A 16,737-nucleotide genomic window follows, 5' to 3' on the forward strand; every position below is an offset into this window, starting at 1 on the left:
TGTAGCCACAGCGACCATTTGTTCTTGGGGTATCCTTGGGACGATTATCGAAGCCGAAAACCGGCGCTTGGCGACCATTTCACTCTTTTGGGATTTTCTCAAAAATAAAAATCCGCTGGAACCTTTTAATATGATTTTTGTAAATGGTCCATCCAAGGGTATCTTCAGGCAAAGTATGAAGAATTTGACCAAGTGGTCGCTGAAATCAGGTTCTCGACCCTTACAGACAGTCGCTCTTAATCCTAACTATTTCACGGGTATATTATTTGCACTCTACAAATTGAACAAAAATGTTTTTAGTTTTCTCTTGAATATTTCCAAAGACTGCGATGTTTTTATATCTGGTGGTAAACGGTTCCATAGGCTGGGCGCTGCTACGGCAAAGCTACGCGCACCATATGACTTAGTACGATATGGAGGTTGTTTTAAAATTACTCCTTGTGTGGCACTCCTTAGCTTACGAGTAGGTTGGTGTATTTTGAGAATATCACTTATATAGGATGGAGCAATACCGTTTATAGCTTTGTATGTGACCGTTAAATATAATAATAATAATAATAATAATAATAATAACTTTATTTACGTGTCAAAATTTTCTAGTTTACAATAAATTGTGAACTAATAGAGGACACCTATCTTCCTATCTTCCTATCTATACATTATAAAACTCCCTCCCATCCCATCTACTTCATATGTAATTTAAAAATAAGTAAAAAAAAAAAAAAAAAAAAAAAAAACCCCGCATAATAAATATCAGATAAAAACAATGTAAGAATATTTAAAAAAAAAATTAATTAATTAAAAAAAAATTAAAACTAAAATATAAATAAATACATAAACTAAAAAAATCTCTAAGTATTGCATAAATAACAATTTTTACATCTCTCTGAGATGAGATTATCAATATCTACTTTCCTTACTTTTCTCTTAAATGAGTTGAATGATTCGGAATTCTTAATATCCCTTGGCAACTTAGCCCACACAACCGGCCCGATATATCTTAAACTATGCTTACCATTAGTGATAGTATTAAACCTAGGAATTGTAAAATCGTCTGAGTTTCTAAGCCCATATTTATGAACAGTATTTAAACTAAAAATATCCGATATATAGGTAGGACACAAATTGTTTTTAACTTTGTACATTAGTATTGCAATATCCTGCAATCTCCTATTAAGCAGTGTCGTAAGCTTGGCTTTAGAGAGAAGTTCGCTATAAGTACTATATTTATCTCTATAAATTGCTCTTAGTGCCTTCTCTTGCAGTCGTTCCACCTTTCTACTATCCGATTGTCTACAAAAGTGCCACACTAGGTGACAATATGTTAATTGCGGTAAAATGAACGATTTATAAATTCTTAATTTGGCTAAAGTGGGATAGTAAATTCCTTAGCCTCATATAATAACTCCGATTTTTCTCGCTACTCTTAAATTTTAAAAGCTTAAATTTTACTAACCCTTTTATACGAAGAGTTTGCAATGTTTTTGTTATTTATCTAGCGAGATGCTTTATGATGACTTAATGAAAGAATCTACAAAAAATGGAACTCCGATGTTGTTATTTAAATTTTCTACACGGGTTAAAAGCACCGTTACGGACGTTACATCGAAATTACCTAACACTTTTTACCACCTATCAATCTATAAAGATTCCTGCGAAATGTTTTGTCAATATAACTATTGCTTTTCATAAATGTTTTTGTGGGTAAATAAAGTTTTCAAATTAGGGGGGGGGAGGGGAATTGAATTTGTTAGTTATAATAATAACAACAACAACAATATAAGTATCAATAAAAGCTTCATATTTTTTTCAGGGTTCAAACTTGCAACTGATATATTGTACTTTGAATAGGTTATTGAAACATCGATTTTTTCATCCCATGGGCACCACCCACAGTAATTTGAGTATCGGCTTTTACTAAAATTTGAATTTTCGATTACTAAGGTAGAAATTACACTGAAATTAAATCCTGCAGAGAAAGTTTGAAAATGTGTAGTTTTTGTCTCTCTCATAAAGAACTGCCCAGAAGTAGTTGTAAACCTTTGTAATATTTTCAGAATTCACATACGATTAGATTTCACTAGGAACTGAAAGGCTTCACCACAGGTAGCCCAAGCTTGGTTTCTGTGGTGTCATGTTATGATGTAAGGGGATTCTTCAAACATTTCAATAAAATCATTGAAACGCGAAATAAAGCCTCGAAATTTTACCTGATCATTGATAAATAGCACTTCTTTCGCTCTGTGTGGTTATTTTTGAATTTAGCCCGTTTTTAGGATTTCCCCCCTCCCACCAGTATTTCTTACTGAAGGGGGAAAAAATCCTTAAAACGGGCTAAATTCAAAAAATAAGTTAAATAATCGACAAAGGACTGGACTTTACCGCAGTCGCAATCTCAAGAAATATACTGATCGTCTCTGAATGTTTCTGCCAATCTTCTCTCTTTTTTTCTCACTTCTAAATGCACTCCATTATTAATTAAGATACTTGATTTGCCGCGACCATAAATGAGTAACCGTTTATCAATTGTATTTTTTCCGCTGTTGCATATTTTCAGGCAGGGGATGCCGATGCTAACGGGGCTGTTGCTGGAGCCTTGTTAGGATGCAAATTAGGAGTGGAGCACCTCCCTGAAACTTGGTTGAATGATTTGCTGTACCAAGTAATGGCTGGATGAACAAATAGACAGGTTAATATGCATGTTAGAAACCAGTCATAATTTAGCTGCACAAAGACGAGCAAAAGAAAGAACAAGTCTGGGCAGTGAGCACATAACGTGTGCACTCAGTGAGATGCAATTACATCAAGAAAGACAAGCATCAGACAAGAGATTACCTGAACAGGCAAGAGAAGAAATAGAGAGAAGACTTCACAGCAGCGAGCAGAGATCACATGAACTGGAGGTAGCTTTAGCTGTAGAAAGACAAGCAAAAGAAGAAACAGAGAGAAGACTTCACAGCAGCAAGCAGAGATCACGTGAACTAAAGACAACTTTAGCTACAAAAAGAAAAGCAAAAGAAGAAACAGAGAGAAGACTTCGCAGCAGCGAGCAAAGATCACATGAACTGGAGACATCTTTAGCTGTAGAAAGACAAGCAAAAGAAGAAACAAAGAGAAGACTTCACAGCAGCAAGCAGAGATCACGTGACCTAAAGACAACTTTAGCTACAGAAAGAAAAGCAAAAGAAGAAACAGAGAGAAGACTTCACAGCAGCGAGCAAAGATCACATGAACTTGAAATTACACTGGCCACTGTCCAACAAGAACTTGAAGAGTCTCTCAAGTCAAATGAGCCATCGTGTGACTGGATTCTAGATAGAATGAAATACGTCTATCGGATACAGAAATTGGAGTAGGAGCATGGGGGAGGGTGGTTGAAGGAACATTTGGTGGATATGAAGTCGCAGTCAAGGAAATTCACCAGGCAATCCTGTCCTCTCACAACAGAAGACTTTTTGAGCGAGAGATGAACATAGCCTCTAAATGTCGTCATCCTTGTCTTCTTCAGTTCATTGGTGCAACCAACGATGATCAAAGTCCTCTCTTCGTGACTGAACTACTGGAAACTAATCTGAGAGCAGTGTTACATGAACGGCCACTGGAACCTTCTGAGTTGACGACTATTGCACTGGATGTTGCCAAAGGGCTAAACTATTTACACCTCAAACGTCCAGCTCCTATTGTTCATCGTGACATCAGCAGTGCCAATGTGTTGCTATGGAAAAAAGGTGCCAATTGGCGAGCAAAAGTGTCAGATTACGGCACGGCCAATTTCCTGCAAACAACTATGACAGCTTGTCCTGGTGCTGTAATCTACTCTGCCCCTGAGGCACATACGCCACAACAATCACCAAAGGTTTGTGAACAGATTATTTAGTACAATCTCTGAGTTACATCAAATAAAATTTGCAAGTTTTTTGGGGGACTACAATCTTGTTCAAAAGCTGTTGGGATTTTTTCAGTTATCTGACCCCAAAATCCTCCTCTACCCACATCCAATGTTGCCTTGAAAGGTTTGTTGGTGTCTCGTTTGTTAGGTCATAACTTTATCTGGGAAAGGAAGGTTTTGGTCTAAAAGTGTACAGGAGTATCTTTTCAACCCAAAAAATGTAAAAAAGGGCAGAGTACCAACAGTTTTGTCTAGAATTGTAGTTTATCATCATATGAGCATAATTCAAAACAACTATCCTTCAAAACCAATCAAACCAACATCTAATAAGGTCAGCCAGTCATTATTTATTGCCTGGGGGCCAGGGGCCAGAGGATTTTTGTTGTGGAATCATAAAGAATAAGTGATCTCCCAAGAAGCCCTGATCCTCCCCAAGTAGAGATTGCTACAGCTTTATTTCTTGTCATTTAGTGTTCCCCCATTGATACCTGGCACGTTTAGCTGATCCCTCATCCAGTTGTCTAAAAAACATGTGATCCCCCTAAATCCTCCAAATATCTCCCCCCCACCCTTGCAATAAATAATGACCGGTCCTAACCTAGCTATAGCTATTCCCTCCGAACAACCAAGCGCATTTGACACAAACAATTTGACCTAAGAGGGCCAGCAAACAGATTAGTCAATCAGTCCAAGAGACCACTGATTCGATGGTACTTATGGTCCATCTCAATGATGAAAAAAAATCTCCTTGTGAATTAGCTTTTTCAATGGGATCTTAAATTTTCTCAACAGGTTGACGTGTACAGCTTTGGAGTTTTATTATGTGAGATGAACATCCGTGAAATGCCTGATGTAAATAAAAGAAACCAGCAAATAGCAAGGGTGACCAATCATTTTTACAGAGGACTCATTAGAAGATGTTTGCTGCAGGACTCTAAGAAACGCCCTTCCATGGCAGAAATCATTGAGGAAATAAAAAACTCGGAGTGAACGAAAAACAGACAGCAAGGATTATTTCCATGTACTTCCCTACGCTGACACAGGGAATGTGAAAACTGTAGGATTGTAATCTGATATGCAGCAATGTATCATGGGACACCACAGAAAGGACACTGGCGTAGTAGTGTGTAGTGTAGGAGCGAGTGTGGTATGCTGAAATTAAATTAGGTTCATTATTGCATGACTTGGGTCTTAGCATAATATTGTGCAAAAACTATACAATATTAAGTTATCAAAAAATAGTTCTGCAAGGAAAAAAAAAAAACAGATTAGGACTATAGTACTCAGTTTATAGAGATAATACAGCCAGATTACACTGCAAGGATTATATATACAGTCGACTCTCTTTGAACGACCACTCTCGTAAGCGACCATCTCCCGTATGCGATCACCTTTTGAAATTTCCGTTTTGTTCCCCATATAAATTCTGTAAAAAAACTCTCATAAGCGACCACTCTCGTAAGCGACCGCGACCACCTTTGGGGTTAAAATTTTGGAATTTTTCATTGTTTTCCCTCTCCCGTAAGCGACCACCCAAGAGCCAGTAATGGTGACAGATCCTATACAATAAAAAATCTAAGAACATAGAGTCATCGGGTATTAAAAACCTGACGAAATATTGACAATTACAGTACTGTAAACATATAGCACATTCAAGGTTTTGATTAAAATAGTTTAATCGTTGATACAGAAGTTTTAACACGTGAGTTACAAATTATAAATGGTTTAGGCTTCTTGTGTTTGGGATTCTCATTGTTTAGGCTTCCTGTGTTAACTCTTAGTAAACGACCATCTCCCGTAAGCGACCACTTTCTCCTGGCCCCAGGGTGGTCGCTTACGGGAGAGTCGACTTTAATACTTTAAAGACTAATTCCTGTTGCAGGAAATGTGCAAACCAAATGAATAGTGATTATCAAAAAATAGGACCAAATAGTTCTTGAATTTTCTTGTCTTTAGCATGACACTTATCATAAAAGTTTGTCCAATGTTCACTTATAACTTAGCCAGATTTTTTAGGGAGGACATCAAAATCACCACAGGGAGTCCAATTAAGACAAACGAAATCCGGAAAAAAGAGATTTTTTAAAATTCTTATTTGCGATAGTGTACTAAATAATACAAAATTATGAAATAATCTTCTAAAAATACAGTGTCCTTTTTTGTGGGGAGAGGGGGTAGTGTCTTTCTTCCCATGTGATAAATTTCTATAGAGTGCATGGTGCATGCCATATATCCGTGAATTAAAAACAAAAATGTAATGCATAATTGCTGCTATTTTGTACAAAATAGTGGATATTTACTGGAGCAGAACGTCGGGGGAAAAAAGCAAATACCTGTCCAAGTCTGTTTCTTGATTGTGTCCTCAACCCCCTTCCCCTGAGATCGTGATTGTCATCCAGTTTCCAGTTGCAAGCGCATCAATTCCCACCACAGGAAGCCCAAGCTTAGCTTTCATTGACATAATGATAATACTTTTAACATTTTTTTATTGTAGCAAATTGAAAACCTAAAACTGATTGAAAAACTCTAAAAGTTATGTACATGGCACGCAATAATTACACAATCTTAATATTTTTCTGGATATTCTATTCATTTGTTAAATCATTCATGGGCTTCCTGTGTATTTCATCACAAGTGCCATCCAACAGAGAAAGCAGAGTGATGAGTTGACATAATTTTTTCCTACATTTAACCCAATATCAGTGATATTCTGAAGCAAGATAAACGTTTACGATGGCCTCGTCTAAGAGTAGTGAAGAGGAAGCCCTGAAAATAGGAGGCATGTTTGCTGTAAACCCCAAAAAAGACTGTCCACATGTAGAGGTAAGATAATTTACTTTTCTATAAATTTATTAACTTCCGCCTTTACGATGGCAAATTCTCATCTTCGGCATTCTTTTCCCTGGGCTTTTTATTTCATTTTAGATGCTAAAATGTCTCCTTATTTATGAGGACTTTTCTTAAAGCTGTTAAAATTATGGCGTAATGAAATAAAACTAAAACTGTCGAAAAAACTGGGGAGCAAGGTTTTTGAAAAACTAGTAACCTATAATGTAAGGAAATATGCTTGTTTAAAGCTTATATTGCGATTTTAAATTCATTTTAAATTCGACTTAAGAGTGCTTAAGTTAAAGGTCAGTTTAATAGACCCATTGCTGTAAACTGGACTCTCAAAGAGCTCACTATCTACAGTAGTTAATATATGACACAGCAATCTTTACTAAAAAGTTCCACTTGGAAATTCTGCAAGTCCAATTTGTTTTGTGTATAAGCTTGATTGTCTGTTAAACCTTTGTAATATGAACTTTAAAGTGTTCGTATTAGTGAATATGCAGATCTGCTGATAAGGGAGTACCACCAGAAGGAAAGAAAGTATTCATATTAAAGGAGTGTTTCTTACATTCTACACCTCTTAAAATACAGACAATCTGCAGAATGCAGTGAAGTGGTTATATATTCAGTAGTATTCCACAGTTTCTTCCTATAAGGCATTTGATCCAGCTTATTGACTAAACACCTAGGTATTTTCAATGACATGGCATACTCTGTTATAAAGTAGAATGCTTTCTTATGGTACGCTATATCATATTCCTCTAATATAATAGTCTTTTACCTCAGGCCTGTGAAAAGACAAATGATACATGGGGTATATTCCATGGCTTGCCATGAGAAAGCATAAGGTTGGATTCAGGGGGTGGATTGGATGGCTAGCTACGTATCCACCTTTGGAGTTGAAAAATTTTAAGAATAAAGGATAAGGTCAAACCTAAAAATGACACATTAATTACCTCTCTAGATAACAGCCACCCCCATTGAAATGCTTCTTGATAAATTTTCAAATAAAATTTTGAGCAAATGTTTGTCCAAGTGCTGTTAGATTTTCACACTTAAATAATGTTTCTATACTATTCCATTCTTCAATTGTTTCAACGATTCTTTGATTTTCCTTTTGTTCTTTCATTAGTCTTTGGTTGCTAGTATAGAAAAGATGAGCATTGACATAGCACTACCATGTGGGGTGTGTGGTAATGTAGGTGAAAACTGGTTGTGCTTGAAGTGTTCAAGCGTGTACTGCAGCCGTTATGTCCAGGAGCACATGGTGCATCACAACAATCAAAATCCAACCCATGAGATAACACTCAGCTTCAGTGACTTAAGCTTTTGGTGCTATGCTTGTGATAGCTGTAAGTTATGATTCTGTTGATTATGTAGCTTTAATGTTCATGTTATACAGGGCTAAAAATAATGGCCAATGTTTGAACAATGTCCAGCAAGAATTGGAACTTGTTAAGAACAAGAGCAAGAATGTCTGATTTGCACATTTTTGGGCACCACCAACATGGCAATTATTGGTAGTTAACCTCCTAAAATATCAGTGCTGTCTCCTTTTGAAACATTAAACACAGAGAGCCACAAGTTTACTGGTTAACTACTGTCTATTGTCTAGTCTAGTGTAGTGTGTGGTCAATAACCAATACTTACGAAATTTTTATATATGGACAAAATATCTGCAAGTATTTTTTCCAATGCAAGCTGGTTATACTTCAGGAATATTATACTAAACATAAGCCCATTTTATTTTTTATAACAATTACTCAGGTATATTTGCTTGTTATGCTTTTAGATATCAATTCCCCTCACCTAGAGTCCATCTTCCAAGCTGCTACCATGGCAAAATTTGATACACCCATCCAAAAGCTGAAGAATGAGGCTTCAGCTAATTCAGATCCTCAAGAATCAGGGGCATCATCAAGCAAAGAAGGAGAGGAAGGAGATGAAGAAAATCCTACAGCAGCCCAGTCTGATATGCCCATGGAAAACCCTGAGCCTGAGGCTTTACCTCAATCAAATCCCCAAACGTCAGGGGTACCACCGGACAAAGAGGGAGAGGAAGGAGATGAAGAAAATCCTAAAGCAGCCCAGTCTGATATGCCCATGGAAAACCCCGAGCCTGAGGCTTTACCTCAATCAAATCCCCAAACGTCAGGGGTACCACCGGACAAAGAGGGAGAGGAAGGAGATGAAGAAAATCCTACAGCAGCCCAGTCTGATATGCCCATGGAAAACCCTGAGCCTGAGGCTTTACCTCAATCAAATCCCCAAACGTCAGGGGTACCACCCGACAAAGAGGGAGAGGAAGGAGATGAAGAAAATCCTACAGCAGCCCAGTCTGATATGCCCATGGAAAACCCTGAGCCTGAGGCTTTACCTCAATCAAATCCCCAAACATCAAGGGTACCACCGGACAAAGAGGGAGAAGAAGAAGGTGGGAAAACATCTAATGCAACAAATGAAGTTCCTTCAAGGGCTTTTCATCTGGAGAGTAGATTGGAAAAAGAAGTACTACTGAGTCGCATGAGGGCTGTAATCTATGGCAACTGTATTGGAGATGCCATAGGATTGCTCACTGAGTTTATGACAAAAGAAGAAGCGCTAGAGGTATGTCTACGTTTACGTGAATTTTGTCCATTTGTTTTCATTATTATGTCATCCAGACAACGAGCTCTATACTGTTGTCTGTACTTGGATTGAATGGGTGGCATAGGGGTGATAGTGCTTGCATGCCTCACCAGGGGGGGGGTCTCCCCTATATTCGCTATATGGGTAAGTGCCACCAAACAGGGTATGGTTTAAGCGATTCTACTCCGGAACAGGGTGTATAAAATCACACTCGCTCTGGGACAGGGTATATGAAATCACACTCTCTCCTCTTTGGAGCAGGGTATCTATTTTTGCACTACCGGAACAGGGTATGGCTTTGAGCAATCTTACTCTGGAACAGGGTCAGGGTTCATAGGGCTCAGCAGCACATCCCTACCCTAAACGGGCAAGAGTAATCCCCCATGCATGCTTTTCTTGGTTCTCTCCTGTTCTTTGAAGGTTTTCCCCTGGTTATTCTGGTTTTCCTCACTCAGCAAAAATCCAATTTTAAATTCCAATTTGGAGATTAGGGGAAGAAGAGCCACTCTGTGAAACCACTGTTAAGTACGATTGTTATTTATTATATTACACTCAACAAAATTACTTGACTCTGATTGGATAAGAGTAGTACAATTAAATCCGAAATTCTACTCTGTAGAGTCCCAATTTAAAATTCCTCAAATTTGTTGAGTGTATCATAAACAAAAAATCGCACAATTTTCTCGTTCAATTCAAAATTTATAGATACTCATGTTGTTTTGAAAGTTATCAAATTGGACTTGCCTAAAAGGCTTGTCCAATTTTGATAACTTTCAAAACATCACTCCTACCTATAAATTCTGAATTGTACTCAATATCATGCAATTTCCTATACATATTAATAATTGAATGACATTTGTTCCCAGATTGGTATCGCATTCATAGTTTTCCCAGTTTTCTATTATACAATGAACATATTGAATCAATTATAGTCTTGTTATAATTGCCTGATTTCAGATTTATTGCACAGTCAAAGAGAGAAAGTTTCTAGGACTCATGGAATTCCAAAACGAATATGCCAGTTAATAAACTGGAATTGGAATATCCCATGAAATGTGATGATTTTCATCGCAGTCGCTGGCAGGTTGGCGATTGGACAGATGACTCAGATCAAATGATTCTCATTCTCAGAACACTGTTGGACAACAAAGGAAAGGTATTAAATAAAGATTGATTAAATGATGTTAAAAAAGATGTATGAGTTGGAATAACTGTTGATTATGATCACCATTCTTTTGCTGATCACTTTGGCAAACGCAGTAAAGTTTCAATTGATACGGTATAAATACACAAAATATGTAAACAATGTTGCAAGTACATGTAGATATGGGTTGGGGTAATTGGAAATAGAGTGTTCCACAGGGTTCTGTTTTAGGTCCTTTTCATTTACATGTACTTATTGGTAGATACATGTAAACATGGGGTGAACAGGATTATGTTTTCTTTCCTTTGCATTTAGATGCAGGTTGTCTTGCTGCAATATTAAATATGGGGTGTTCCCAGGTGTTCTGTTTTAGGTCCTTTGCATTTAGTTGTGGAATGGTACGATTACACATTGGGTGTCCCATTAAGGGTTCTGTTTTAAGTCCTTTTTCTTTATATGTGTAGGTACAGTTAAACATGGGATGTTCCACCGGGTTCTTTTCAGGTCCTTCGCTTTTTTTCTTGTACAGGCAGACATTCTTGACTTTGTGCAAAAGTAGTTTTAGTTTTGGATTGAAATGATTACACATTGGGTGTCCATAGAGTTCTGTTTTAAGTCCTTTTTTATATGTGTAGGTACAGTTAAACATGAGGTGTTCCACAGGGTTCTTTTCATGTCCTTTGCTTTGTTTTCTTGTACAGGCAGACATTCTTGACTTTGTACGAAAGTTTAAAGTCTGGACAAAAACTGGTTACAAAGAGCTTGGCGACTTTGGTGGGATGGGAATTGGACAAACAACATTCAATGTTGTTTTACAAAAGGACTTCTTAACTGACCCTCACAAGGCAAGATATTTATCTTTAAGTGATTTTGATTAGCTTCTTTCCAATTCTGTTAGGCAGATTGCGTGGATTTTGCTTCCCGGTTTAAGGAATGGGTCCTCCATGGTTACAAAGAACTTGGGGATTACAAGGGACATGGCCTTGGTGGGCTAACCAAATCTGTTTTGTCACATATACGTTTCCTAACTGAGCCTATTAAGGTACTTATGATACTGATCAATCATCGTCATCATAATGTAACAAACTTTACTTGCTAATATTTATAGTGGAGCTTAGTGTCAATCAAAATTTAAAATATTCAGCTGACAGGAAACAGCCACAAAAGTGGGAGGCCAGTGCTCGCTCCCTGACACCATTGCTTTACAATTTTTTCTTGTTTCTGATGCTAAAGTATGTTTCTTTAGTGTGCACATCAAGTGTGGGCTGACAGCGGAAAGTGGGCGGCACCCAATGGAGGTGTAATGAGAACATCTATTCTTGGCATTCAAGACTTCGGTGATATCCCAACAGTTATCAAAAACACGAGGCAGATCTGTAAAGTAACCCATGCAGATCCAAGATGTATTGCTTCCTGTGTAGCTGTAACTACTGCCATTGCTTTGATGTTACAAGGAAAGCACTGTAAGGAAAGTGGATACGATGAAAAGGCAATTTGTGAAGAGGCCTTCAAATTTGCATGTGCAGAACTCGAGACAAAAGAAGAGGTAACTTTTAAGCATATTTAATTTTGTATTAACTGTGCTTTTTAGTGATGCCAGTTGAATAGAACTTTTAAGAGTGACGTCAGTCGTGTGGAAAAACGGCTTCCGGGTCCAAAGCGAAAAGCATTCCTATAAAGATTTTTCTTACTTTTTCTTTATTGACAAAAAAAAAAATGCATTGTTCCTGCCCTACATGGATACCTTAAAACTCCTATACTATGTTGTCTGTTGTAATGTGGATTAACGTCCAAAAGAGAAGATCCAAATGATCCAAAAAATTCAAAGCTAGAGTAGTTCCATTGATCCAACTAATTTGTCTGTATTTTTTCGAAACAGAAAGAAGAACTGCGAAAAACACATGTTTGCTAAAAAGTTGTCTGACCTGAGGCTCTTCTGGTGATAACAAGATAGGGTACACCTATAAATGTCTGGGAGCAGGGTTCTGGGCCTTCAGACAAAAAGACTTTCGTTTGGCATTGACAGAACTTGTTATGGAGGTATGAATGCAAACATGTTAGAAAAATCTAGTAGCCATCATAGATGCATACATGAGTACACCTATAAATGTCTGAAGACGGGGTTCTGGGCCTTCAGACAGAACGACTTTCGCGTTGCATTGACAAAACTTGTCATGGAGGCATGCAAAAATGTTGACAAAATCTAGTCGACGTACATAGATCCATACATTGATAGATTTCGACTGATACAGCTGTCCAAAGTCTTTTAACCTCATTTGACACCCCATTCCTGGCAACAAGTCATACTTTAGATTTACTTTATTGTTGGTGGCGGTGGCGGTGGCGGTGGCGGTGGCGGTGGCGGTGGCGGTGGCGGTGGCGGTGGCGGTGGCGGTGGCGGTGGCGGTGGCGGTGGCGGTGGCGGTGGCGGTGGCGGTGGTAGTTATAGACGTGGTGGTGTTGTGCTGGCTGAGGAATGGAGGAAATCAGAGGTAAGCAGCTAGTTGGTGGTGCGAATAATTCCTGATTCTCCATAAACGTTCGTGTCATTTCTTCATTCCTCTCCTTGCTTCTTCTGCTCCCTTTGACTTTAAATACGTAATTCGCCTTAAACCGTCACCCAGTTAACACGGTTGTGTATCGGGTTTTTGTGTGTATGTTGGGGGGGGAGGGGGGGGTTGGGAAGTGGGTTGAAGTCTCGGCCCGAGCAACACTCATGGTCTTACGGTAGTATTTCTGATGCATATTTCCAGGCAGGTGATGCTGATACTAATGGTGCCGTTGCTGGAGCCTTGTTAGGATGTAAATTAGGAGTGGAGCACCTCCCTGAAACGTGGTTGAATGGTCTGCTGCACAAAGAATGGCTGGATGAACACATAGACAGGTTTGTATACAACTATTAAAAAAAGGTCGTCTTGACCAAAAGACATAGCTGATTCTAAGATCCAATAATTTTTGGAAGGACTGGTATTTCTTATCATCATTCTCGCCTAAAGAACATGGATCCACGAATTGTAGAACGGGGATGACTATTTCAAGCGTTTTACCAGGAATTCGAGGAAAAGGGGGTAACTGTTGCCAACTTTATACTGAGAAATTTGAGCAAGAAGGGGGTGACTAGTCTCCCCTTTTACTACCCCTGGATCCGCCCCTGTGCTTGTAGGGCTAAGAAGAATTTCATAATTCCATTCGATCTTGGAATGACCTATCGCCATGTTAGGGTTATCGTTATTTAGAGGGGCAGTACTGTTGATTTAGGGGACTCGTTCAATGCAAGCAAAATAAGACCAAACAATACAAAGAGGATGTCGAGGAAGGAGGAACCAGTAAACGTGTGCATCATATGAAGGCGAAGGGAGAAAATTGAAGGGAACATTGTCAATATTCAAATTACGTACCTTTATCAGTAGACACGACCGTCAACTAAATAAATCGTTAGAATACGTATAGGTACATGGAACCATACTTTAACAGTTTATTTGGTTACTAAAAATAGATATTGCAAATGAAAAGAATAATAATATTAGTTGTAAAACCATAGTTATTCCATGAGATAGGAACGACAAGACTACAAAACATTGTTGCAACATATAAGCATGTGCGCTTGGCATGGCTTGTCCGCATCTCATTCCCATGGAATTTTCCGTAGAAACTATTAACCTTTCGCGACTTACTTGATAATTTGCATAACGGTGTACATGCTCCAAGAAAGTATTTTTCTATGAAAATATCAATGTTCTATCTCTTTAGGTATTTCATCATGCTGGGGCTAGAGACGAAATGATGAGAAGAATGAATGAATTGATGTAACAGAATGCTGCACCATGGCAACCTAAGAAGTGCACAACAGTATGATGTTTTCACACACAAAACCTTTTAAAAATGAATAGCGGTTTGTACTTGGGACTGCGTATGTGTGTTGAATACAACAAATAAATAAGAAGGAAACTTAACTGACTCCTTGTAGAAAGTAAAAAAATTAACTTACGTTTTGAACGATAGTCCTTCGTCGGAGTAAGCTAGGGTGCTCTTTGTTTTAATGTTGTTTCTTTCTGGTCATTTTTAACTCCTTGAACTATATAAACTCTACTCTTCCTTCTAATGTTCTCTTTTACTCCGACGAGCGACTATAAAAAGGACGTCCAAAACTAGTCAGTTTTAGCTGAGTTTTCTAACACATCCCCATCCCCGCTCCCCATCCCCCCTCCCCCCCAAAAAAAGTGTCCATGCCAATTCGTTAACTCCTAGAATTTAAAACTAGCGGCAACATGTCGTTAGTCAGGAAGAACTAAACAAGTAATTTTAAAATAAATGTATGTGATGCACTTTATAGAGTTCAACAAAAGGAAAACCACCCGAAATATTTGCAAAACTTCGCAAAGTTATAAATCATGAGTATATAGAATAAAATATATCACGACTATAATTAAACAGGACCTGAAAAATTCATTCCTGGATTTGCAAGCTTTACGAGAATGAATATGAGAAGTTCAGTTTACTAAGTAGGAATAAAAAAAAAACACTTTATCTTTCACGACAGTAGAGACTCCACGATATTCAACCAGGGACGCAGTTCTCTCGTCTCCTCTCCTCTCCTCTCCTCTCACCTCCCTTTTATATGCTGACGATCTTGTTCTTTTATCAAAATCGCAAGTTGGTTTACAGAACTGTGTTAATCTTGTTAATAATTTTTGTACGAAATGGCAAATGTCAGTAAACGAAAAAAAATCAAAAATAATGATCTTCTGTAAAAAAGAAACGGACAGGATAAAACAATCACATTTCATCTTAAATGGTAACAGCCTAGAAATTGTTAAGGAATTTACATATTTAGGCGTTCGAATAAGTTCTACTGGTAATTTTTCCTGTCACCAAACTAAATCAAAAGAAAAAGCTCTACATGCATTTTATAAAATCACAAATAAAATTGATTTTAGGCGATTGAAACCAAAATTAGCTTGTAAACTATTTGATTCACTAATTAGACCAATCTTAACTTATGCATGCGAGATTTGGTGTATATCAAAAGCAAGACTTTGAAAAATGGGACAAAAATGCGATTGAAAAAGTTCAACTACGTTTTTGTAAATATTATCTTGGCGTAAGTAATAAGGCTTCGAATATTGCTTCACGTGCTGAACTTGGACGTTTTCCTTTGATAACATTTATTGATAAACTTTCTTTAAAATACTTTAATCATCTTTTATGTTTACCTGATAATTCTCTATCAAAACAAGCTTTACTTATTTCCCAGTCTTTACATGCAGAAAATAAATCTTGCTATTATACAAACCTTTTACAAATGTTATCTTTTTATAACATAGAAAATGAACTTACAGATGTCATCTCTAATTCTAATTTGGAGAAGTATTATGTAAAAATGCAGGAACTTTACTTCAATCATTGGAAAAAACTCGTAAACAATTCAAGAAAATTATGCTTTTATAAAACGTTTAAGGAATTTTATGAATATGAAATTTATCTGGATAAAATTCAAAATTTTGAGCAAAGAAGGCAGTTCACCAAATTTAGAATTAGTAATCATAAATTAGCTATCGAAACAGGCAGATACAACAACCAAAATATATCAAACGATCAACGTATCTGTTTATTCTGTACGAACAATGAAGTTGAAACAGAAATACATATGCTGTGTAACTGTCCTCTTTATAATCAAATTCGCCGACGATTTTTTGATATGATAGAACCAGAAATATCTGTTGACAATTTTAAAGATCTTAACATAATTCGTAACTTAATGATCTCTACCAATGACAAGGTTATTTTTTATTTTTCTAAGTTTATATACAAATGCTTCATTCTTAGGAATGAATCATAATAATTGATGTAATGTATTAATGATTACTTTTGATAAATTTATCTTTGATTATTATTACCATTCAATTAATATTTTAGTATATTTGTAATACTCATACCTATTTTTTTAATATGTTACTTTACATATAGATATATATAGATATATAGATATTTTTCTTGTTACAATGTGTTTGTAAAATATAACAAACAAAAAACAATCCCTGTTAATGTTCAATGCTTTAGCAATACCTGTAAATCGTAGGTCATGCCAATAAAGCTATTTCAAACCTCTCCTCTCCTCTCCTCTCCTCTCCTCTCCTCTCCTCTTCTTATAGTTTTCATTGCCACAAGAGTTAGTTTCCAATTCGTCAGACCGTCCATATTTCTCAAGCTCTCGATAAGATTCAAGAGATTTGCGGTCTGATGG

At 37.2% G+C, this 16,737-nt stretch overlaps 1 long non-coding RNA gene and 2 other non-coding genes across 3 annotated transcripts in view; 2 read left to right on the forward strand and 1 right to left on the reverse strand.

Moving 5' to 3' along the window:
- The window catches only part of LOC116297216 (uncharacterized), a 33,438-nt gene extending 27,286 nt beyond the window's left edge, over positions 1-6,152 (forward strand). Inside the window, exons 9-10 of the transcript XR_016120870.1 lie at positions 2,558-3,856; positions 4,682-6,152. This is a non-coding gene — a transcript (uncharacterized LOC116297216). The remainder of the gene's footprint in view (positions 1-2,557; positions 3,857-4,681) is intronic.
- Positions 6,153-6,500: 348 nt separating this feature from the next.
- LOC116306837 (uncharacterized) lies at positions 6,501-14,446 on the forward strand. Its single transcript, XR_016120874.1, has 10 exons — positions 6,501-6,712; positions 7,854-8,073; positions 8,514-9,361; positions 9,852-9,882; positions 10,372-10,505; positions 11,195-11,338; positions 11,740-12,039; positions 12,377-12,533; positions 13,247-13,377; positions 14,244-14,446. It is a non-coding gene; the product is annotated as an uncharacterized LOC116306837 (transcript).
- On the reverse strand, positions 10,272-16,680 carry LOC148908801 (uncharacterized). The gene is made up of 4 exons (XR_016120875.1): positions 16,560-16,680; positions 14,168-14,620; positions 13,892-13,979; positions 10,272-10,484 (listed from the first exon to the last, which is right to left on the reverse strand). It is a non-coding gene; the product is annotated as an uncharacterized LOC148908801 (long non-coding RNA).
- Positions 16,681-16,737: the final 57 nt, after the last annotated feature.

The sequence above is a fragment of the Actinia tenebrosa genome, unplaced genomic scaffold (assembly GCF_029948245.1).
Source record: "Actinia tenebrosa isolate PJP-AT-01 unplaced genomic scaffold, QUT_ActTen_1.0 PGA_scaffold3__52_contigs__length_22856419, whole genome shotgun sequence".
NCBI classification, from domain to species: Eukaryota; Metazoa; Cnidaria; class Anthozoa; order Actiniaria; family Actiniidae; genus Actinia; species Actinia tenebrosa.